At 48.2% G+C, this 24,760-nt stretch overlaps 1 long non-coding RNA gene across 1 annotated transcript; it reads left to right on the forward strand.

The window, feature by feature from the left end:
• Nucleotides 1–4,994: 4,994 nt before the first annotated feature.
• LOC144105868 (uncharacterized) lies at nt 4,995–24,238 on the forward strand. The gene is made up of 3 exons (XR_013308911.1): nt 4,995–5,173; nt 21,792–21,841; nt 24,148–24,238. It is a non-coding gene; the product is annotated as an uncharacterized LOC144105868 (long non-coding RNA).
• The last annotated feature ends 522 nt before the right edge of the window (nt 24,239–24,760 follow it).

Raw genomic sequence — 24,760 nt, forward strand, 5'->3', positions numbered from 1 at the left:
ACTGTCCAGCATTTTGTGAGGGCATGAATTTTTGAGAGCGGATTCAAGCCAAAGCGAAGCAATCCCGCGTTTAACAAGTTTGGAATGGCAGGAGTCAAAAGGTAGCAGCTGCTTCTTTGCACGCGGAACGTAAGACCAACAGACCCGATCACCATAGAACTCAATTTTCAAGTCTAAAAACTGTAATGAATCATGAGCAGGTAGTTGGTGTGTGAACTCCAGACCTTTTTCATGCTCTCTAAAGGCAGATAAAACACTGTCCACCGTTTTCTTAAGGTTGTAAAGACCTTCTTTAGTTAAAACAATCATAAAATCATCAACATGCCTAAATACTTTAAAAACCTTGTCAATGGGTAAAACTTGCTGCAGAGCTTGGTCAGTATGAGATAAAAAGATGTGACATAGCACCGGTGCCACACAGGACCCAATGCATATGCCTGATTTCTGCAGAAAAAACTGCTGGTCAAAAGTGATAAAAGTATATTCCAGGTAAAACTGTTATAAGGTTCAAAAGTCATCTATGGAAATACCGGCTGAGTTCTGAAAAGAAATCGGGTCATTTTCCTCTATACATTCCCTAACAGCGGAGAAAAAGAGGCCATGAGGGACTGAATAGAACAAATATACAACATCCACTGAAAAAGCACTCCCAACATCAGGGTTGGTTTCAAAAAATTCACAAACATCATTTGACCGTTTTGTCAAAAAAGGATCATTTACATGCAGCTTGGACAGGTGCTTAGTCAAATACATGCTAAGATTTTTCTGCCACGCGCCTTTTTCGGTTACGATAGTTCTAAACGGCATGCTTTGCTCGTGAGTTTTGACAGAAAAGAAAACTTTAAACGCGCTCTTTTTGCTATGTCTAATCTGGTTAGTAAGGGTGCTCAACCCCAGACCATCACACAAGGCCGTCGCGGCCGATTTCACTTTTGTATATTTTATATATATATATATATATATATATATATATATATATATATATATATATATATATATATATATATATATATATATATATATATATATATATATATATATATGCAAAGTTGAAAACGCTTCATTTAGACAGATTTATTTTGAGTCGACGTTTCGGACAGAACCTGTCATTTCTAGACTCCGGTTACTGGGCTCTTCCTCTTCTTAAGGAGTTGGCACTAGCACACATGTACTACACATGAACAAAATAAGCAAACGGTGGTAAAGGATGCCAGAAAAGAGAGAGAGAGAGAGAAAAAGGGGAACCAATAAAAAAGAAAAACGCGCTGTCCCCCGCCGCCCACTCTGCAGTCGGTGGGGAGCGAACCCGAGACGAGAAAAAAGAAAGAAAAACAAGGAGCGGGAGGGGATATTGGCCACCCCTCAAGGCAGCAGAGCGGCGGCGAGTAAGGTACACAGGAACAGACGGTGGCGGGATCGCCCAACACACAAAACTTACAGACGCGTGCACGCGCGTGCCCCGGCCATAAAGAGTAAACAAATAAACAGAATAAAATGCAGACAGGGCCGGAGGTACCGTCATCTAGAAACACTTCGGCAGCCAGAGTCAAGGCCAAGTTAAGCTCAGGGTACTGCTAATTCGGTTCTTTTGGCAGGGCTCTCAGCTCCTATGTCGTAGCGTCTTGAATGGCCTCCATGCTCCTCACCCAGCAACCTTTTCTGTGAGTTTGTGCTGGGGGTTTCTGTGGTTCCCATTGATGCCGCCACCAAATGTGTTGCTTAGCAGTTAAGCGCATGCTGTGTTAAGGCGTGTTTACACTACGGGGTAACGCGCAAGCGCTGCACGGCGACGTTACGTCGGCCAAAGCGAGACCCTCTATACTCCAACTGCGCTTCACCGCCGACGCGTTCGGCGGCTTTGGCGCACTGTGACCGCAATGGCTGAGACTTGGAGCAGGTCTCTATTTCGCGCCGAGTGCGCCAGCCGCCGCATGCCCGGCCAGACCGGTTTGCCTCTGCGGCGAGGCGCGCGTTGTGACGTCAGGTGGCCCTCGGAGCAACACAACGGCAAAATCACAATTTTGCGGAGAGTAAAACTTTGGCTTTGAAAATTACATTCACTTGTGTTCGGCATTTGTGTTAAGATAAGGGTTTCTCGAAAAAGCATGTGGCAGGAAAAACATTGTTTATCATCGGAGACAATGACTCGGAGCAAATATTACTAACGCCGTTCCCTGAGCCTGTTTCGGCATGCTGATGGCGTGTTGCTCGGTTTTCTTGCGCCATAGCGAAGTGTTCAACCTGCCTACATGACACTAACACCTTGGTGCCCGGCAGCATGACACTGCCGTGTATGATTTCAGTCCAACGCTCAGCCGTCAAACACACGTATAAGATTCATCATTTCAACCCTCAGTGAAAATCCGCAGCTGTGACTGAGTGGTTAGGGCGCTCGGCAACTGATCCGTAGTTCCCGGGTTCGAACCCGACCGCGGCGGCTGCGTTTTTGTGGGGCAAAACGGTAAGGCGCCAGCGTGCAGTGCGATGTTAGTGCACGTTAAGGATCCCCAGGTGGTCGAAATTATTCCGGAGCCCTCCACTACGGCACCTCTTCTTTACTTCTTTCACTCCCTCTTTTATATCCCTTCCCTTACGGCGCGCTTCAGGTGTCCAACGATTTATGAGACAGATACTGCGTCGTTTCCTTTCCCCCAAAACCAACTATTATTACTATTAGCCCTGAGGGAAAATCGAAAATTGGTTTTGGTGGAAAGGAAATGGCGCAGTATCTGTCAAATATCGGCGGACACCTGAACCGTGCTGTAGGGGAAGGAAAAAAGGATGGAGAGAAAGAGGTGCAATTGTGCAGGGTTCCGTAATAATTTCGGCCACCCGGGGATGTTTAACATGAAGCATCGGCGGGCACATGAACCGTGCCGTAGGGCAAGCAAAAAAGGAGTGAGTGAAAGAAGAAAGAGAGAAAGATGTGCCGTAGTGGAGGGCTCAGGAGTAATTTCGACCACCTGGGGATCTTTAACGCCAGTGCACGTTGAGCATTCCAAGGTGGTCGAAATTATTCCGGAACCCTCCTCTACGGCACCTCTTTCTAATTTTCTCCTTTCACTCCCTCCTTTATCCCTTCACCTAACATGGCACTGTTCAGGTGTGTGCCGATATGTGAGACAGATACTAAGCCATTTCCTTTCCGCAAAAACGAATTTTCAGTTTTCAACGATGGTTTAATATCCCTCAGTGGCTCAGGCTACGAGCGTAGCCGTCGAGAAGAGCTCTGGAAATTTCGACCACCTGGAGCTCTTTAGCGTGTACTGACATCGCACAGTACAGTTACATTAATTTGATTTTGCTGCCACTTCAGCAAACGCAAATTTACTGGTTTCACCGCAGCAATATCTCTGGGAGCCACTCACTCTAACGCCAGGCACATAATTTCAGACTTCTAACAAGGCTGTCGAAATTATATAGGAGGAATAATAGCGCCTCATGGCAGGAAAAGTTTTGCAAACGCGAAACATAGCTCAATGCAGAGAAGAAAACAATTGGTATGGGTGCCCGGACACCAGGGAAGAAGGAAACGAGGCTGTTCACACATTGGCCCAAGCGTCACTCCCCCTGATTTCCACTGACTTACCAGACTCTGTCGGGACTCCTGTACCGAATCCGCTTACTACATATGCCCGCCGCGGTGTCTCAATGGTTAAGGCGCTTGGCTACTGACCTGAAGTTCCCGGGTGCAAACCCGACCGGGATGGCTGCGTTTTTATGGAGGCAAAACGCTAAGGCGCCCGTGTGCTGTGCGATGTCAGTGCACGTTTAAGACCCACGGCTTGTCCAAATTATTCCGGAGCCCTCCACTACGGCAACTCTTTCTTCTTTCACTCCCACCTTTATCCCTTCCCCTACGGCTCGGTTCATGTGTTCAACGATATTGAGACAGATACTGTGCCATTTCCTTTCCCCCAAAAACGAATTATAAGCGGACATTACAGCATATCTGCGCCTCAGTAGGCAGACGTTCCCAGAGACCGCCATGAGACTGAATAGAAGTGGAACAACCTCCTCAGAAGCCTGCAAACTTGGTCGTTTGTAAGCTTCACGATTCTAAAACACATATACCCAACTTTTTCTGGGTACTCTAGATATTGTGGCATGCAGGCCGACACATATCATTTGGTATGGGCATGCCAGGAAAATTCGACAATGAAGGGTAAATGATCCAATGAGAGAGGGCAGGGAGGCGACCATGTCCAGCTGCTTGGACCTGGAGTCCCAGAATGCTCTGGTTCAAAGAGCGCCGCCAGCGGATACCTCAAATGGTATCCCGGATTGAGGACAACCACTGAGGCAAGGGAGCGCTGAAAGTCTTCACTGTCCTCTAAATCCCGCCCCAGTGCATCAAATAAAGTTTAACCACCACCACCACCAGTACCAATGTGCTGCCGGCTGTGAGAATCCGGTGGCGTCTGGGAGTTTTACTGAGGAAACCAGCTGTGCGTCTCCGCTCATTAACTGTGTATACTGAGATACAGCTTTCTATAGATATGCAGTGAAAGCTAGAGGCGAGACGCGACCTTTCACAAGCGCGTTCTGTGCACGCGATTGCGAGCCACGTACGCCGGCCTGTTACCAGGCGGCACTCGTTCCCAACTTCCATCACACAGCCATAAAAAGCTGTCCCCGAGTTTGAGTACCTGTCCCCACCCTCAGAGAATCGTCCTGGTAGCGTCCATGCCTCTCACAAGCCACCTCCCATCAGAGAATCATCTTGGTGGCATCCATGCCTCTCTCAAGCCACACCCTCAGAGAATCGTCTTGGTAACGTCCATTCCTCTCGCAAGCCACTCCCCTCTGCGAATCGTCTTGGTAACGACCATTGCTCTCGCAAGCCACCCCCCTCTGAGAATCATCTTGGTAGCATCCATTCCTCTCGCAAGCCACCCCCTCAGAGAATTGTCTTGGTAGCGTCCAAGCCTCTCCCAGGCAAATGCCCACGTGTGGACGCGTCCTTTTCATCTCTTTCTCCCGGGAGACGCGTTTTGGAGTAGAGCTCTTCGACGAGCGTTCTCCTGGATATCCGACATAAACCGCATGCGCTGCAACGCGTCGCAACCGGGGTGACAAAAGAGCCGGTGCTGTCAGTGGATAGTGTCTTCAGTGTTCTTCAAGAAGCGCCTCTAGCACTTTAAGGAGCTTTGCATTCCAATGGCAACAAATGGTAAGTCTGCACCTGTTCTACTAGTTCTTTCTATGCGCTAGGTGTTAAATAGTACTGCTTACAGCTACAGGGAGGCTGATTGTAAAACTATTGTGGCAGGGCGCCAAGCATATAATTGCGCGCTGGCTGCACCAGGAACGTCATTTTTTCTTGGAACGTAGTTGAAGAGCTCCGCCTGAGTCGTCCTCCAAACAAAAGCTTATTGCGGGTTGTTGCAGATCAGCCGCACCAAAATGCGATACCTAAGCATTCTGCGGATAGCGAAAAAACCGCGTTTCTGTTAAGCAGAATTTGCAGACTTCTTCGCTAGATTGCATGGAGTGAAATTATTTTTTGGTGTAAAATACGACCAGTGCTCTACCCTGAAGGGAAAAATTTGAGCGCACGCCGTATTTGTAGAAGGTTTTTGCCCATGTTAAAGGAGAGCTGAATGAATTTTATTGCATCGACATTGCGCGATTGAACCTCGGGATATTGACGCACATCCAATCTATGCTTCATGTGTCAAGCGCGAACGGGCCTATAGATTTTAGATATCATCGAAATGCGACATCAAATCGTAGAGGCCCGTAGAGTGCGATGTCAGTGCAAGTTAAAGAATCACAAGTGGTCGAAATTTCCGGCCACATTCTATACGGCGTTCCTCACAGCCTGACTCTGTTTGGGGTGTTAAACCCCGTAAACCAACCTGGAGGTCGTGGCGTCGCCTGTTTGCTATCGGCGTCGAGCTGTTGTTTGCTCTCTTTGAACGCTGTAAGCCCAGAACGCGGTAAAGGACGTCCTGTCAACGAACCCTCTTTGCCGTTGTAGAGACGCCAACCTGCGCCTTTCGCTTATGCGCAGCATCCCTAGCTGAGGTTCTTGCACGGGGCCCTTGCGTCTTAAGTGCTTTCATTGCGAATGTCCCGGCAAGCCGAGGCACTCTGTCTCGACGCGCGTTAATACCCGCCAACGTAAGGTGCAAGCTTTTGATTCTCTACAGTCTAAAAAATGAAAATTGGTTTTTGGGGAAAGGAAATGATGCAGTAAATGTCTCCCATATCTCGGTGGACACCTGAACCGCTCCGTAAGAGAAATGATAAAGGAGGAAGTGAAAGAATAACGGAAAAAAGGGGTGCAGTAGTGGAGGGCTCAGTGCGATGTCAGTGTATGTTAAAGACGCCATGTGATGAAATTATTCCGCAGCACTTCACTACCTGTATCCCTCTGCGCGGCGCGTAAAAGTGGAAAAGCAGGAAACACGAGCGAATGCAAGCACAGGGGAGGAAAAGCATGAGGGAGGCTGAAGGGCAGAGAGCGGCTGCCTCCGAACGCGCATGACGCTCGCTTGAGCTTACCGATTATTGACAAGAGCGAACACGTTGGTGATACTGGCAATTTTAACGCGACAGCTTTAAGGAGCTCGTGTCAAAGAAAAGCCGCTGTGGTCGGCGTCGGCGTCTTCGGCCGTGAGCGAAAAATGACGCATCTTGGTGTACACCTGAACCGCGCCATAAGGGAAGAGATTTTAACGCGAAAGCCTTAAGGATTGATTGATAGCTAGATTTACTGATGAATTGATCGATCGATGTCTGCTTTCCTTACGGCGCGATCCGGGTGTCCAGCGAGAAATGTGACTCAGGCGTCATTTTCTTTGCTTAATAGCAATTGCTCATTTCATGTTCCTTCCCTTACGGCCCAGTTCGGGTTACCGCCGAGATGTGTCAGACAGGTATACTTTCCGTAAATTGTCCTAAAGGCCACGCGTCGCGCCGAACGTGCGGTGGCGTTCCTTTCCGTGTACAACTACTCGGCAACGCTGCGACAGGCTGTCGCGTCTCACTTTTAAAGACGAAACTTAAGCGTCCTACAATTTTTGTTCTTTGGTTTGGTGTGGTTTGGTCTGGTTTATTCGGCTTAAAGTCCTAAAGCGATTCAAGCTATGAGAGACGCCTCGTGAAGGGCTGCTGACATTTTGACCACCTGGGCTTCTTTAACGAGCAGTGACATCGCAAAGTACACGGGCCTCTACAATTTCGCCTCCATCAAAACTTCTTGCTTTAATCCGGAGATTGGGTGCGGAAGTACCTCATCTCGTTTCTATATCCCGGGGCTCTGTCACTATCCCTCCACCTAAGCTCGCTTGGCCCTTCCAACTTGATTTTCAGAACATTCAGGCGTTAACAGCCTAAGCAAGGCAGCAATGTGGGCTAGTTGGTGTGAAAAACGACAACTGTCCTGCGTCCTCCTTGACCTCCACTACGGCACCTCTCTCTTCCTTTCTCCTTTCACTCCCTCCTTTACACTTCCCTTACGGCGCGGTTCAGGTTTCCAACGATATATGAGACAGATACTGCGCCATTTCCTTTCCCCCAAAACCAATTATTTATTATTTATTTCTGCGTCCTCCGTTCCAGTTGTCGTTTTCTTAGTGTGTAGCGCGTTATTCAAACGAAAAGTTAAAAGCCTGTTTCATTTGGGGGATATATATTGGGCATCAAGATAAAAACTTTTCAAGCTTGGCGTTGGACTTCATTTCTTTACGGTCAATGTGGCGTGAAATTCTATGCGCTGCAAAAACCACGCCGCGGCAGTAAATCCTTGTGCAAAACCTCATTTGTGTTCACGGCGGGTGCACGTGAACACAAACAATGTTGATTACAGACATGGTCGAGCAGATGAGTGCTTACTGGTGAACATTGCTTTTCAACTTGGTGTATTAGATTTTAATGGGGCTGTCTTACATGACTGTTGACGGTTGCTTTGCCGCTCTGGCGGAGTTACGAGCGCTTTGTAGTGTGAGAAATGTAGTGGAACGGACTTTAGCATATTATCCTGCGGTGCCTTTACCTTGAGAGCCCTCTTCGAGAGAGGAACATACATTTAGAAGCTGTATTGAGGCTCTGGTGAGGTGTCCGCTTGCGTTGATCGAGACTACACGCATAAGCATGCATATATGCCATATTTAAGCATGCGCTATAGTGACTGCCCACCGAATAATCCACTGCTGCTCCTGCAGGTTAGTGTCGTAAGGTGCAGCTTTCTAAGAGCGCTTGGCTTTCGTTCTAACCGCCGCGCGTTTCACGTCCGAACCACAAGGCATCGTTTCTTCTGCGTCGCGTCAGCGTTTCGGCTACTGGCGTCGCTGGGGGCGTAATTCCGGTGCTTAGAGCAAGCCGACGCAGGGAGTCTCACATATCTGGCTAGGTCAGGTGTGAGCGTCGGCACCTTAAATACCTCATAGGTGAAGATCGGCAAAAACGAATGTCTCGCCACGCGTGGCCAGCGAATTGCAAATCAATCCACATAGCTGTGACGGCACCACCGCCCCTGCGATCCCTGCCCTATTTAGTTCCCCTTGCTTCCGCAGTAGGTTTCCATCGCCGCTGAACCGGATGATAGCTATAGACAGACGATATTTGAGCGAATTTATCCATGATCTCCGGACATGTTCCTCTCGAGACGTCCCAAAGCATTCACGTGTTTGGTTGCCCTCTCCAGGGGGCTTCGAGCGACAACGCCGGTAGACGAGACGCTGGCGCGACGCGGAAGAAACGATGCCTCCTGCGTCCGTTGTACGTGTAGCGTTCAGACTTCGACGCTTCGCCTCCGCACAATCTTGGCGCCCTCGCAGCGCAACTCATGTGCCACTTCGCTGCGGAAGGCTCTATTAACGCGTACGCTTTGTATGGCCATGTTTCGGTTTCATATCACCACAAGCTTGTCATCACGATAGCGTTCGAACGAATTGAGCTGTAAGAAAAAGAATGGTTGCATTAAATAGAGCACCAAAAAATCGCGAAGCATAAATCATGAGGGCCATGAGGGTTAATATTTATTTGAGCTGAAAATTCTCGCAATGTGGGCAGGGTCGGGGCAGAAGCGGCGCTGAATTCGAAAACACCGGAAGTGGGCGGAGCTAAAGCGTGGTGCCAAATTTAAAAAACCGGCGGTGTGGACATAGCAAAGCGTGCCGCCATATTTGCAAACGAAGCGTGGCGCCAAGTTTCAAATCTCAGAATTGGCATTGATGGAACTTGATTAATTTAGGCAAACAGGGGAAAAGAGGGGCAAGGAGAGGCTAGGAGGCGTCAATGCTTGCGCATTCATCCAAGGCGGGTGCCGCAGTGATATCCTAATGGTTACAACTGTGGCAGCAGCTGCTGCCCATGCCGAGGCATGCAGTTGTTTCAGGATGTAATGTTGAAGGGCATTGCAAGGCACTTGACGCTGGCTTGTTGCGACCGCGCGCCCCTCCTGATAACGACTAAGTGGGAAGCAGGCGGCTAAGGCTATGAGGACGAGGTTAATCACATGATCAGGGCGTTTTAGGCGCCAAATGATGCAGTGTGTTTCCCAATGTCTTCTGCTAAACAGCTGCGTCAGTAAATTTAAATCGCATCTGGACAGCCTCTGACTGCCACCAATCGGTATATTATGGGCGGACAATATTATACTGATAATAATACATCAGTGCGCAAAGTATAAACACAATGCAGAGACATCCCACTTGCCACAGCTCCATAGGACTTGAGTGAAAGATCCCGACAGGCAGCGGAACCACGCGTACAGAGGATATGATAAGACATATTAAACATGCAATGCTTTCATAAATATACATGTCCGCAGTCGCCGAGGTGTATTCCTGAAAAAGCAAGGTGTTATTTCTAGCGTTGGGCATAAATGCGCACTTTTGTGCTAACAGCATTAGAGCGCCTTTGCGTGCGTCGTACTCGTGTCTTCCAGCATTTATAAAACCGCTCGAAGAAGACGCGTATGGAGGACAAACCAAAGACGCACACAGAAAACGCGTCTGCGCTTTGCGTAACAACTGATGGTGGGGTTCGCTATGGCTAACGTTGCATGGGCAGTAAAGTGCAAGCTACAACTGTGAGCTCTGGTTTACATACGCACTCGATCAATGCATGTCTACGCATAATGAGGCATTCAGTTTTCTAGGAAAAACTCAGAACACCAAAGGAGTACAAGGAGTTCACGAGAAGATAAGTGATTTTCAAAAGCAGGCATTTTCAGCTTAAGCGTAGTGCATCATCGGGACTATCACTGGCAACAAATATTCCTAGCGGCATTCGATGAACCTTTTTCGGCATGCTGAGTGCAGGCTTCGCAGTTTTCTTGAGCCATATCGTAGCGTTCAACTTCCCTAGATGGCACTATCACCTTTGGCACCAGGCGCATGACACTGCCCTGTTTGGTTTCAGTTGAACGCTCAGCCGTGAAAAACACGTATAAAAGTTATGATTTAAACCCTAATTGAAAATTGCGCCATTTCTTTTCCCCAAAAATCAATATTTAATGAAGATTTAGCGTTTAAAAGCGGCTCAGGCTGTTGTCGAAATTATTCTTGAGCCCTCCGGTATGGCCCCTCTTTCTTCTTGCACTCCCTCCTACGGAATGGTTCAGGTGTCTGCCGATATGTGAGACAGATGCTGTGTCATTCACTTTCATAAAAACCAATTTTCAATGAGGGTGTGCTGTGCGACGTCAGTGCACGTTAAAGATCCCCAGGTGGTCGAAATTAATCCGGTGCTCTCCACTACGGTACCTCTTTGTTCCTTTCTTCTTTCACTCCCTCCTTTATCTCTTCTCTTACTGCGAGATTCAGGTGTCCAACGGTATATGAGACAGATATTGCGCTATTTCTTTTACCCAAAAATCTAATTATTATAATTATCAATGAGGGTTTAACGTCGCAAAGCTCATCAGGCTATGATAGACGCCGTAGTTAAGGGCTCTAGAAATTTCGACCACCTGGATCATTTTATCGTGCACTGACGTCGGACAGTACAGCTAAATGAATTTGACTATGGTGCCACATCCTCGGCTACAGCCACTTTACTAGTTTCACAGTGCCGATAGAGTTAGAAGCCATTCACTCCGACGCCACGCACATAATTTCTAATGCTCAGCACGCCTGTTGAAATTATTTAAGGCGGAGAATGGCGCCGCTTGCCTGCAAAATTTTATTGAACGCGCAACATAGCTCTATGCAGATCACAAAAGAAACAAATAAACGCTCCGCGGTAGCTCAGTGGTTAGGGCGCTCGACTACTGATCCGGAGTTCCCGGGCTCGAACCCAACCGCGGCGACTGCGTTTTTATGGAGGAAAAACTCTAAGGCGCCCGTGTGCTGTGCGATGTCTGTGCACGTTAAAGATCCCTAGGTGGTAGAAATTATTTCCGAGCCCTCCACTACGGCACCTCTTTATTCTTTTCTTCCTTCACACCCTCCTTTATCCCTTCCCTTACGGCGCGGTTCAGGTGTCCAACGACATATGAGACAGACACTGGGCCATTTCCTTTCCCCAAAATCCAATTAATATTATTAAAGAAATAAATAAATGCCCGCACACCAAGGAATATAAAGGAACGAGGCTGCTCACACAGCCGCCCGAACGTCTCTCCCCCGAAATTCCACTGACTTCCCAGACTCTGTCTAGACTCCTGTATACGGACATTACAGCAGATCTGCGCCTCAGTAGGCAGACGTTCCCAGAGCCCGCCGAGCGCCAAGATAGAACTGAGTAAACACACCACAAAAGGCTGCAAACGGGGTCGTTTCTAAGCCCTTCGATGCTGAAGTATACAGAGCCAACTTTATCTGGGCACTTTAAATTTTGTGACATGTAGGCAGACGCATATTATATCAGAAGAAGAAGAAGAAGACTTTATTTCCACCATGTGCAGTACACAGATGGAGGACGACGGAAAAAAAGCCGTCAATAGGCGGCTTGACGAGTCCGTCGCCCCACTTAATGAGCAGCGTTTGGTGAACAGCAATCAATTCATACAGTCAAACAAAAGAAAATGAAAAACACTTGATCAGTGCAGAACAGAAGCAAAACAGAGTGGTCCGAAAAATGAAATAGCCAGAAAAATGCGCATATAGAGTAAATAAGCCAACGAGAGTGGGTTGCGAGGCGACCTTCTCCGGCTTCTTGAACCTGGAGTCCCAGGGGGCTCTTGTTCAAAGAGCGTGGGCAGCGGCTACCGCTAATGGTGTCCGAAAAGGAGGACTACCACCCAGGCAAGGGAACTGTGAAACCATCTACTCTCCTTTAAAACACGCCCCAGTGCTTTCAATAAGGTTTTAGCAACACCACCGTTAAAACTAATGTGGATTACATCACCTATTCTAGGATATACCAAGCGAAAGATGTTGGTGTTCACTGTATTCATTATCATCGGCGTTGAATATGTTCTAGACAGCGATGGTTTTGCGCAAAGGAAGGGCGCATAACTGGCTCCCTGGATATGAGGACACCTCATTCGTGCTTTGATACATGTGGTGGTGGTGAGAGAGATGTGGTTTGAATGCATTAATGCTGGAAGCGTTGCGGCTGACATGCGGCACTGCAGCAATAGCTAGGCCGCAGCGTTTATTTGGTGATGAATCTCTCGCGATCAACTATTTACTGCATGCCATCTCCCATGGTGGCAGGGAAGCGCGCTGGCTATCCAGTGTGCGGAACGCAATCATAGTAGATTGAGCTCTCTACTGACCCACGTAACCGGTGTGCGCCTTTCCTTTCATGAAAATGAACGGCCTTTGCATAGTTGTTAACTCCAATCAACTCTATGAAGGACGTCTACTCACTTGATTTGTTTGGTATTTGAGCACAGGAAATGGCACAGTAACCATTTCACATAACTCTGTGGACACCCGAACCACGCCTTAAAGGAAGCGATAAAGGAGGGAGCGAAAGAAGAAACAGAGACCTGCAAATGTAAAGTTGGATTTTGAGGAAAGGCGCGGCGCTGCGCACCGGCGGATTGCCTGTGGCTTGGTGCTACTACTGCCGCCGGCGCAGTAGTGGCTAGGGACAGAGAGAGAAATATCGCGGCGAGGCACGCATTTTAACGCTAGGGCCTCCTCGGAGCACCGCAATGGCGAAATCTCAAGTTCGCTTTCAGTAAAGCTTTCGCTTTAATATTCTCCCCGCTGTGAGAATAGGGTATGAATATGTGGTGGAAGCTGCGATCGCGAGACGCCACCTCCCACAAGGGACCTCTTTGGACGCACACGCAAGCCACAGACGGCGGCCTGTTCCGGCACACGTTCCCACCTTCCATCGCACAGCAACAGATAGCTGTCTCCGAGTATTAGCACCTGTACCCCCTCAGAGAATCGTCTTTGTAGCTTCCAAAACCTCTCGAAAGCCAATTCCCAAGTGCGGACGCGTCTTTTTCAACTGTTTCCCGCGAGTGACGCGCTTCTGTTTTAGGCAGTTGGACGAGCGTTCGCCTGGAAACCCGATATTCACCGCACGCGCTGCAAAGCTTGGCAACTGGGGTGAGAAAGGAGCCGGTGCTATCAGTCAAGAGTGATGCCGAGCAGTCAGTCAGCTTGAGGGCCATTAGTGGCCTATAAGTATTATTTTGTGGAGGACGAGGAGGTGTTGTGTGTCGAGGAATTTCGCTTCGTCTGTGGATTTACTGCCATTTTTGCTGTTTGACATGAACACTGACGAAACCTCAGAGCGCCAGCCACCGGACTTACCAGAAGAAACATGGCGCCCACTCTCAGTGCAGTTGAAGAAGCGTCTCTTGAACCTCGAGGGGCATATCCCTCCAACGGCAGCAAATGGCAAGTGTGCACCTGTTCTACTAGTCCTTTTAATGCGTTAGTTGTTCATCAGTACTGCTCACGGCTACAAGAAGGCGCGATTGTACAAATGCTTTGCAGGAGGCATGCATATAATTGCGCGCTGGCTGCACCGGTAACCTCCTTTTTACTTGGAACTTAGGTGAACAGCTCCGCCTGAGTCGTCCAGCAAACAAAAAATTATTGCGGGTTGCAGATCAGCCGCACCGAAATGCGTTCAGCGGATAGCGAAAAAACCGCGTTTCTGTTAGGTAGGCATAGCAGAATTCCTCGCTAGATTGCGCGGAAGGAAATTGTATTTTGGTTTAAAACAGGACAGTGCTGAACCCTTAAGAGACAAATGTGAGCGCTAGATATTATTTTACATCGTTTTTGCCCGTGTTTTTGAGATGCTGAATGAATTTACTGGTTCACCTTTTTGGGATATAACCTTGGGTTATTCACGCACATCCCATTTATGGTTTATGCGTGAAGCACGAACGTGCATAAAGAATTTCGCTTCATCGAAATGCGACATGAAATTGTAGAGGCCCGTAGTGCGCGATGTCAGTGCATGTTGAAAACCCGAGGTGATCGAAAATTCCTGAGCCATCCACTACGGCGTCGCTCATAGCCTAATTCACTTTGGGATAGCAAAATCCCATAAACCAAACCAATTTCGAGGCACTGGAGTTCCTGTTTCCTATCGACGCCGAGCTGTTTTGCTCGTTTTGAACGCTGCAAGCCAATAACACGGTAAAGGACGTCCTGTCAGCGAACCCTCTTCGCTGTCGCAGAGAGGCCAACCTGTACGGGTTGCTTGTGCGCAGCGTCCCTAGCTGAAGTTCCTGCACAGGGCCCTTGCGCGTCGTTGACCGCGGCAGTGCTTTCATCGCGAATGTCGAGGCACTCCGTCTCTGTATTAGGTTGCGCGTCTCTAATGTTGTCTTCGACTGATCGCTTTAGATCGCTCTAGAGCGCTCTGAGAGGCGACCGCACATTTGGCTGGTCGAAACCGGCCGCTCTGACTACATTCGGCTGGTTCTTTCCGAGCGCTCGACGCGCCCCGAGAAAAAGTCAGAGCGACTCCGAGATGCGTCAATGTGACAGAGCCACTTCCGCCATTTCGCCAAAGCGGTGCGAGGCCTCGGCGTCCCCTCCTAGCTGCGGGTAGGCAGGAGCAAGTGTAGGCTTTTGATGCAGTGGTGGCGTCCTTGGTGCGTTGTGTTTTGCGGGTGCCGCGCTGTGTGACGCAAAATGTCAGAGACGCCGGATTACTACGCTAGGAACGCGGTCCGTGTTGCTGTCGCATGACAACAGCGATTCCAGCAGCAGCTCACACGAGGACGACAGCGCTATCCACAAGGCGGCGATGTTCGGAAAATGAGCGTCCCATGGGACGGAAAACCAGGGTAGCGATCGCTACAGGCTAAGCGGCGACCGCGATGGAAACTGTGTGCGGCCACGTGCGGCTAATGGTAATCAAGGAACGTTACGTGCGGCTACTGCAGACATCAGCAGCGGTGCCGCGTAGCCGCTTCCGCTCTAAAAACTGGCTGACCATTCGGCTTGACTAGTCTCGCTATGCGCTCGGAGCGAGAGCGCCTCTCACTCTGCCGGATCTGAACCGGATGGCGGGAGCGACCAGTCGAAGACACCATAAGCGCCGCTGCACTGTTCACTGCGCCGGTACCTCGCGTCTGTAATTGGCTCTCCACACCTGCGAGGCGCATTAATTCCGGGTAACTTCAGTTGCAAGCGTTTGAATCTCCGCTGTCTAAAAATTGAAAATTGGATTTTGGGGAAAGGAAATGGCACAGTATCTGCCTCTCATCTTAGTGGACACCCGAACCGCGTCGTAAGAAAAGGGATAAAGGAGAGAGTGAAAGAAGAAGGGAAGTATTTAGATGTCGTAGTGGAGGGTTCATGTGCGATGTCTGCATTTTAAACACGCCATGTGGTCAAAATTATTCCGCAGCCCTCCACTTCCTGTATCCCTCTGCGCGGCGCGTAAAAGTAGAAGAGGAGCGAGCACGAGCGAATGAAAGCACAGGGGAGGAAAAGAATGAGGGAAAGTGAAGGGCACATAGCATCTGCCACAGAACGCCCATGACGCTCGCTTGACCTCACCTAATGGCGAACGCGTCGACGCTACTGGCAATTTTGTTCTTTGGTGTGCTGTTATTTGATTTATTGGGTTTAACGTCCCAAAGCGACTAGAGCTAGGAGGGACACCGTAGTGAAGGGTTGCAGAAATTTTGACCACGTCGATTTTTTTAACAAGCAGTGACATCGCACAGTACATTGGCCTGCAGAATTTCGCCTCAATCAAGGTTCCTTGCTTTAATCCGGACACATTGCGCGGAAGGATCTCATCTCGTTTCCATGTCACTGGGCCCCGTCACTATCTCCCCAGCCCCTCGCTTGGCTCTTAATACTTTATTTCCGTATACATTCCGGTGGTTGCCTAGACTGTTTCATTTGCGGGATGAATATAGGGTCCCGCGTTAAAACTTTGCAAGCTCTGTGTTGGACTCTATTTCTTTACGGTTAGTGTGGTGTGAAATTCTGTGATCAGGAAAACCACGCCGAGGCAGTAAATTCTTGTGATAATAATAATTGGTTTCTGGTGAAAGGAAATGGCGCAGTATCTGTCTCATTTATCGCTGGACACTTGAACCGCGCCGTAAGGTAAGGGATAAAGGAGGAATTGAAAGGATAAACGAAGAGAGAGGTGCCATAGTGAAGGGCTCCGGAATAATTTCGGCCACCTGGGGATCTTTAACGTGCCCTGACATCGCACAGCACACGGGCTTCTTAGCTTTTTTTCTCCATAAAAACGCAGCCGCCGCCATCGGGTTTGAACCCGGGAACTTCGGATAAGTAGTCGAGCGCCCTAACCACTGAGCCACCGCGACGGGTAAGAATAAATTATTGTGCAAAAACTCATTTGTGTTCACGGCGGGCGCAGGTGAACACAATGATGATTACAGCGATGGTCGGGCATACGAGTGCTAGCTTGTCAACATTGCTTTTGAACTTGCTGTATATGATTTTAATGGCACTGTCTCACATGATTAGGGGACGGTTGCTTTGTCGCTCGAGCGGAGTTATGAGCGCTTTGTAGTGTGAAAAATGCAGTAGAACGGACTTGAGCTTATCATCGTGCGGCGTCTTTACATCGAGAGCCCTCATCTAAAGAAGAACCGACATAGAAAAGCTGTATTGTGGCGCTGGTGAGGAGTGCGCTTGCATTGGTCGAGCCCCAAAGTAGCGGTGCCATAATCATGAGCTATATTCACAACCCACCGAATCATCCATTGCAGCTCCGACGGGTTAGTGTCTGACAGTGCAGCTTTCTAAGAGTTCGTTCGAGCCGCCACACGTTTCAAGGTAGAACCACAAGGCAGCGTTTCTTCGGTGTCGTGCTAGCGTTTCTGCTACTGGCGGCGCCGAGGCGAAATATCGGAGCTTCGCGCGAGCCGACGGCAGGGAGTCGCAGATATCTGGCTAGGCCAAGTGTCAGTGTCGCCACCGGAAATACCTCGTATGCGAAGATTGGTGAAGGCTTATGTCTAGCCGCGTTTTGGCAGCTACTTGCAGATCAGTCCACGCCTCTGTGACGCAACCATGTCCCCTGCTGTCCGCGTGCTACTGTCCTCCTCACCACCGCAGTAGGTTCCTGTCACCGCTGAAGAGTACGTTAGCCACTGAAAGAGGATAATTGAGCGGCTTTATCCAGCATCTCCGGACATCCTCATCTGGAGACGCCCCAATGCCCTCACGTGTTCGCTCGCCCTCTCCTGCGGGCGTCAAGCGGCAGCACCGGTAGACGAGGCGATGAAGCGACGTGGAAGAAACGGCGCCTTGTGCGCTCCGGCGTTCTTGTAGCATTCAGACTTCGAAGCTACGCCTTGGTACATTCTTGGCGCTCTCCGAAAGTGACTCATGTGCCACTTCACTGCTTTTGACAAATGATGCGTGTTCATTGTAGACTGTGTTTGCAGTTTGGTGTCATCACGGGAATGTTCCAACCAATTAGTTTATAAGGAAAAGAATGGTTGCATTAGACAGAGAATCGCAAAATATCACAGGGAAAATCATGAGGTGCACGTGGGGTAATAAGTTAGAGCTAAAAATGTCAAAAAAGCAGGCGGGGCCGGAGAAACCTTGGCACGAATTTTGAAAACACCTGAAGATGGCAGAGCTGAAGCGTGGTTGTAAATTTGAAAAACTAGAAGCGGGCGGCGCCGGAGCAAAAGTCGCGCCAACTTTATAAACTGGAAGTGATTGCGGAGGTAAGCGTGGCGCGAAATTTGAAAATGACGTGTGGCGCCAAGCTTGACAAATTAAAATGGAGTTTGAAGAGAGGCGAAGAGGGGCGAGGAGGCGTCCATGCTTTCGCATTCCTCCAATACGGGTGCCACTGTGATCTTATAATTTTTATAACAGGGGCAGTTGCTGCTGACCATGCCGCGCCATGTAGTCGCTTCAGGATGTAATGTTCAAAGGCGTTTCATGATAATTGACGCCGGCTTGTTGCGATCGTCGTCTCATAACCACTAAACGCGAGGCACGCGGCTATGGCTATGACGACTCGGTAAGTCACATGATCAGAGGCGTTTTCGGTGCCTAGCATTGCAGTATGTTTACATTGTCTTCTATTGAACAGCTACTTCGATAAATTTATATCACATCTGGGCAGCCTGCGACTACCACTAATCGGCGTATTATGTGCGGATAATGATAATGATACATCACTGCGCCAAATATAAATAAGATGTACAGGCATCCGGCCTGGAGAAGCTCCATAGGGTTTGAGTGGCAGAGCCCGACAGGCACAGGAACTGCGCATACATATAAACAGGGCATGATAAGACATTAAACATGCAATTCTTTCATTAGTATACATGTCCGCAGTCACCGAGGTGTAATCCTGAAAACCAGGGTGTTATTTTAGCGTTAGACATAGATGCGCACTTTAATGCCATCAGCATTAGAGTTCCTTCGTGTACGTCGTACTGGTTACTTTCAGCAATTACAGAACTGCACGAAGACAGGGAATGAGGAGAGGCCAACAGAGAGCGAGAGAAAACTTTATTTGCCACTTGAGCGCTGGGAGTTAGGCCACGTGGGCCGAGTGTGGCCCCCACGTGGGGGCGAAGTCTTGAGCACAAGAGATGCGAATACGCACACACACAACGCATCTGCGCTTTCTCTAACAAGTGGTGGTGCTGGCGTCTGCTATGGGTAACGTTGCATTGGAAGCAAAGAGGAAGCTACCAATTGGCTAGGCCTAATGAGGCCTTCTGTTTCCTTGCCACCGCTCAGAGCAGCAAAGAAGTGCAGGGTGTTCACAGGGAAGATAAGGGGAGATCATCTTGAAGTGTTAAAAATGCACAAATTTTTATTTTGCACGGTATCATATTCGGGATCTATGGGCACTTTAAAATACTGGGCAAATAGATTTGAGGGCCTATTTTCACCTAAATTTACAAAAAACATGCATTTCGCGTCTACGAAGGGCAGAAATGTGACTTCGGAGCGAAATGCGGCAGAACATCGTGCTCCTCGCGTCCCACAACTGTCTTCAATGGCCGCCATCATAGTTTTGTTTGAAAACTAAGCCCCTTTCCCACATCCTGGTATTACTGTTGTGAGATATTTATTGAAAGGCCCGCATTGCGCTGTATTTTAGGCCTCCGCAACTACCTTAAAAGCGCTGGCACACAAGCATCAAATGCGTTTTTCTCAGCTTCGTGTGTTTCGGAACCGTGACTAGCCTTACGGGAGTTTATAATACGTTTTTATGGTGCAATTTCAGTTATTATTCTACCGTAGAATTCTGAAATTACTGAATTGTGGAGAAATGCTATATTTTGTTCGCTGAGTCGAACACTACTGAATTTGTGAACAATAATGTCACCTAGCTACAATTCATAATTATGGTGGTTGGACATACTTGAACAATTTTATACATTGATATACCTAAATAAAGCATAAATAGCCAAGCTCCAGAGAGCAGACTTTTGGCTACGGCTTCATTTCAATCGAAAGCAGAAAATGGTGAAAGAAAGTGTCTTAATAACCCAGAAGAGTTTAGCTAAATAGGCTTCAGTTATTTTCGCATTTATGGAATCTAATTGAGGCATGCAGAAACCTATTGTATTTTTAAACCAGGAAGAAACACATATGCACACACAATTTCACTACGATATCTTTAATAACAAATTTTCATTTCAAGCCGGCCATCTCCCCATGAGTAATTTTCAAAAACGGGCATATTTAGTTATAGTCATGATTGTTTCGCGAGCATAGTGACCGCCTTGATGGACGCCGAAACGTTTATGATAGAAGTTGACGGCGCATTAACTTTAAGAACGGCTTATTAACTTCTAAGTGTTAACATTTAGGAGCTTGGTAGCAATTAGATAATTGTAGCGGGCCGTCAGGGCAGCTAGCGCGAGTTAGTTAATGTGTAAAAATGTATTAGTGCGTAATCATTGTATGGCTATGTTTGCGGTTTCGTGTCATCACGACCTTGTCATGGCGAGAATGTTTTAATGTTATAAGGAGAATGGTTGCACTAGATAAGAGCATCGAAAAATATCGCAGGGGAAATCATAGGTTGCATGTTGGGTAATTAGCTGCTAATTAATATGAGGACGAAATATGACACAACGAGTGGGGCGGAAGCAAAAATGGCGCTAATTTGAAAACATCAGAACTGGGCACAGCTATAGCTGGCGCCAAATTTGACAAACCGGAAGTGTGGACGAAGCAAACCGTGGCGCCAAATTTCAAAACGAAGCGTTGAGCCAAGTTTTAAAACACGAAAAGCGCAATGATGGAACTTGACTAATTCAGGCAAAGAGGGGCAAATAGAGGCGTGGAGGCGTCAATGCTTACGCATTCTTCCAGCGCGGGTGCCGCAGAGACCTTATAACGTTTTCTCTCGGCTCTACGACGCATAGAACTTCGTCCGTCCAGACGCATCGAAGAGGCGCGGGGCTGCTGCGGAGCCTGCACAGTCACTACCAGGAAGTGACGTAGGTCAGAACAGACCCATGGCACTAATTTCGCGCTTTCCCTCTGGTGCGAGCGGCGGTATGCCAGGCACTGCTCCAGCAGGGGCGGAGAGAGGTAGCCGTGGCTACGCTCTGCTTACGAGTCCCTTAGGTACGCCTAAACAGCTGAAATTTCTCACGCCAGTGCACTGAGTAATAATAATATTTATTGGTTTTTTGGAAAGCAATTGGCGCATTATCTGTCTCATGCTTCGGAGGACAGCTGAACCGCGCCGTAAGAGAAGGGATAAAGGAGGGAGTGAAAGAAGAAATAAAGAAAGAGGTGCCGTAGGGGAGGGCTCCGGAGAAATTTACACCACCTGGGGATCTTTAACGTGCACTGACATCGCTCAGGACACGGACGCCTAAGCGTATTACTTCGATGAAAACGCAGCCGCCACGGTGTGGTTCAACGCGGGAACTCCGGATGAGTTGCCGAGCGCTCTAACCACTGAGCCACCGCTGAGGGCAGTTTTACATTTATTCACACCTGATAATTGAAATTGGATACGCTAAAGGATCGCTACTATTCAATAAATGCAAAAAGAGTTTAAGAATTGATACACAAGACTTCATTCGCAGATTTAACTCGATTACTAACAAATATGATATGACGTCCGCCATCTCATTCGATATATGATCGCGACAGAATCATTTTAGCTCAAACAGCCTATGAGCACAAACTATATTGCTTCTCACGACAGAATTTCAGGCCAGACCCTAATGAATGCCATCCTTTTGCCTAAGTTAGACATATGGAAGGCTTTTGCTTGATACGTGACAAGTACTCAGTTCTGGTCCTCTTTATTTCCGCCTACCGTGTTGCCATAAATATCTATGGCGAATTGTGGACTTTGTACAAAGCTCTGTTTGGTTGGCTGGGAATGGCTTGACTCGTTAACTCTACAAATTCCACGTTTTGGAAAAAGTGCCACCTGCTTTTATAACTGTGCACATTTTGTTTCAGCGCCACTCGCTTCAACCGGCCAGGCCTTTGAACAACTCGAGCCCTTTCAGGTAAGCAGCGTTTATCGCCCACGAGCTCTCATATCGCGTCGTGTACTTTGCCTGTCCATTAGTGTGCCTTACGTGCCGTCGTGTTCGCGCAGTTTGTACTCGATCACTTCAAAGTTAACAGTCAATGACAATTGTTGGTGCCTACTTTTACCTCCCAAAGCAGCAGTTTCGCTTATTAGACGCTTTTTAAGGGGGGATCCGTATTTCCAGAAGTCACTCGGTGTTAATGTCGCGCATAGAAATTTCAAGATTCTTGAAGTTGCATGCATCGAAATACTGCAGCCGTGACCCAGGGCAGGACATCATGGCCGGAAATTCCACTCAGCATGTCGGTGCCGCCGCGACTGTGCCACAATGGCATCAGCGCGCGTTTAGTTATTGATTCATTATGCTGTTAATGGCCATCTTTCGAGGTTACTGCTTAAGAGAGGGAGGGGGTGGCAGTAAATGTTGGTAGATTTTTGGAGAAAGTAGATGGCGCAGTATCTGTCCCACATATCTGCAGAATTCTGAACCGCGTCATAAGGGAAGGGATGAAGAAGATAGTGACAGAAGAAAGGTAGAAAGAGGTGCCGTAGAGGAGCGTTCTGGAATAATTTCGACCACCTGGGGATCTTTAACGTGCACTGACATCGCACAGCACACATGCGCCTAAGCTTTTCGCCTCCATCGAAACGCAGCCGCCGCGGTCGGGTTCGGATCCGGGACCTCCGGATTATTAGCCGAGTGCGCTAACCACTGAGCCACCGCGGCGGATGTGTGGTACAAAAAAGAAAATGTCAGTGACAACATAATACAGAAAAGGCAGAAAAAAATAAACAATAATGAAAAGAAAGTGTACGCGCAGTATTGTACTTATTTTGAGAAAAAGTTTTACAACGCTAGTGTTATCACTAGAATATGCAATGATTAATACAGCTAAATCGCTAAAGCCAAGCTAAATCATTGCAACAAAATATTAGGGTGCATGAGGAATCTTCCCATAAGGCGGATCTTTACATAAAACAAAGATTGTAAGGAAGAAAGGGTGACACCTTTAGGACTGTGGGTTAAGGTACATGTAACTCCAGCCACGGATTAGGTCTTGAAGTTTTATTGTGCCCGATTCCGTAGCGATGTTTGATGGTAAATGGTTCCATGCGATGATCGTGCCTAAAATGAATGACTTCGCGAAAAAGAATTCCTGAAAATGTGCGGCATCTGAGCGTCTGAATTTAAACGCCGGCATTTTTTATGGTGACAGAGTGACAGCGATGGACAGCTCGCTCTCCGGACAAAGCTGTGGGGACCCAAACACCTTATATTGGACACGAATACTCTAAGAGGGAGGGTGGTGTTAGGAAGAGACATTACGAAGAAAGAGTGCTATGACACAAGTGAGCGGCGGCTATGTGCTATGTTGCGCTATGTATTTTTTGTGTACTAGGAGGAAGAGAAAGCTTCGAAGAAAGCACTAAGCATCGAGTATATGCTGCGCCAGAGTCACCAAGGCCAAGTTGTGCGTCAGTTGGTCAGATATCAACCACACGCGCTTGACTGGGGGCTGGAGTGTGGATTAAAGGGGATTAATGTGCTTCAGGGCAAGTGCAAAGGATATGTTTCAGATTAATGTATGGTTGCGGAGAAGTTGAGACATTCAGGAGGGCGATGGAAAAATCAGGATGCTCTAATTGACGCCGAACGTTATTGATCAGCAAACACTCCGTTTTTAAATTCTATGTTGATACAGCCTGACGTCGCGATTCCCTTAAGACATGAAAAAATTCTATTAAGGAAGGGCGTTGAACTGAATGAATCGAGATTAATCTAACTCATGTTTTTTCAGCTCTGGGAAGGTTTCCTATTTATATGGTATGAGTAGACATGTTCAGGCGAGCAAGCTATTTGGAAATTTTCTGTGCGCACCACCTCCCTCTCTTTCTTAAAAATATAGTTTTCATAGGGTGTGTGGGAGTATTCGTATTTTAGTTATTCTAGTTCCTAGTGCAAACTTGTATTAGACGGTGGAAACATTAGGCTTATCCATTATTTCAAAGCCTCCAGAGCCCACACAACATTCTTCCTTGCTCCCTGGATTCAGAAGGACCCAAAGGTCTAGTGCGACACCCTGACTCTGAAGTCGATGGTAGTTACGTGTCTTTGTGCTACGGAAAGCTTAGGAACACGCAGGCACTCAGAAAACTTTCTGGAGCACTGCTTGTGATGCTAAACTCTCTCCTCTTATGGCATCGCAACGCCTTGTGCGCGATCAGCTTTCAGCTCGGGCACTAACAAGCCCCCATTCTATGCACGCCCGTGAATTTCAGGTGCCGGGAGTTGCAGCGAGTAACGAGAGCACTACAGTGCCTGACATTCCATCTTTGGAACCAGCCTCGCGAGAACCGTGGCGCCCCGAGGAACGTGAGTATCTGCGTGTGTGTTTTTTTGAAGCGAAAAGCTTCGCTACGCCAGCTTTTCGAGCCCTCAGCGGGGCTGCAAAATTGACCTTAAAAATACCTTCAAGTTAGCGGGGCCGCAAGTTTGACCTTGAATGCAGTTAGATGCCAAACCATGAGAAAACTGGTGCACTCAAGTTCAACCTGACGGCAGCTACAGCAGTAACACCAGCGTCTGTTACACCATCTATCTCGACTTTGACCTTTAACCATCATTCAAGCGGGATATCATCTACCGGAATCGCATGTGGTCATGAAAGTGGGTTCTGCATAAAACGCGGGTGCACGTTGATCTGTTCGGCGGAACACTAGGTGTGACCGAGGTGACGCCTGCCGTGGAGAGCGGCAGAAGTGCGCTTCGTCACCGCAGTGCAGAGAGAGGAAAAGAGGCATCTCAGTTGGGTGCCTACTCTCTTCTTGACGAAACACACCTTGACCGAGCAAAGCGGGAAAGCGCCTGCTGGATTCGCATGCGCAGGGAATC

Source organism: Amblyomma americanum, chromosome 1, assembly GCF_052857255.1.
Source record: "Amblyomma americanum isolate KBUSLIRL-KWMA chromosome 1, ASM5285725v1, whole genome shotgun sequence".
Classification (NCBI taxonomy): Eukaryota; Metazoa; Arthropoda; class Arachnida; order Ixodida; family Ixodidae; genus Amblyomma; species Amblyomma americanum.